A 643-nucleotide genomic window follows, 5' to 3' on the forward strand; every position below is an offset into this window, starting at 1 on the left:
AGGTGTGCTCTGATTGGCCAGCTATCCAGTGCGTTGTGATTGGCCGAATTCCTCAAGCTTGTGACGGAAATGTTACACCCCTACCATACTGTGATGCCGTGTCCCGGAGCAACGAGACAAAAACAATAAAACCCATTATAAACGAGGCATTTGTTGCATCCAGTGGGGACATAATTACTGATTATAATGACTTATACTGTCTTTTTACGCGTTGCGTTGCATCGCACCATGTCAACATAAAACCATGTCTGCATTTGTGATCGGAGAAACGACAAACAACAAGCGCTACTCTACACTGCTCAAAACTCGCGTTTGAATCATCAGTGGCAAATTCTTTAAATATGAAAACGTACTTACAGTCTGTGAGTCACAACAGCCGGCATTGTAGTCTACTCTCCCAGGATCAGGAAACAGTCCTCCATAAAATGCGCTGCACACACCCTGAATATTTGGGTTGAACAGTTCTGGAACTAGGGATGGGTATCGTTAAGGTTTTAACTGTATTACTACTCTTACCGATACTGCTTATCGATTCGGTATTTTAACGGTATTCTTATCGGTACTTTTTGTTTCATATGTATATATATATATATATATATATATGACAAATTAAGAGCTGAATTAACATTGCTTTATATTCTGA

General features: G+C 39.8%; 1 protein-coding gene across 1 annotated transcript in view; it reads left to right on the plus strand.

Moving 5' to 3' along the window:
* LOC107696488 (DNA topoisomerase 2-binding protein 1-A-like) overlaps window positions 1-643 on the plus strand; it is a 46,127-nt gene that overhangs the window by 20,855 nt on the left and 24,629 nt on the right.

This window comes from Sinocyclocheilus anshuiensis, unplaced genomic scaffold (genome assembly GCF_001515605.1).
Source record: "Sinocyclocheilus anshuiensis isolate Anshui unplaced genomic scaffold, SAMN03320099.WGS_v1.1 scaffold931, whole genome shotgun sequence".
In the NCBI taxonomy this organism is placed as follows: domain Eukaryota; kingdom Metazoa; phylum Chordata; class Actinopteri; order Cypriniformes; family Cyprinidae; genus Sinocyclocheilus; species Sinocyclocheilus anshuiensis.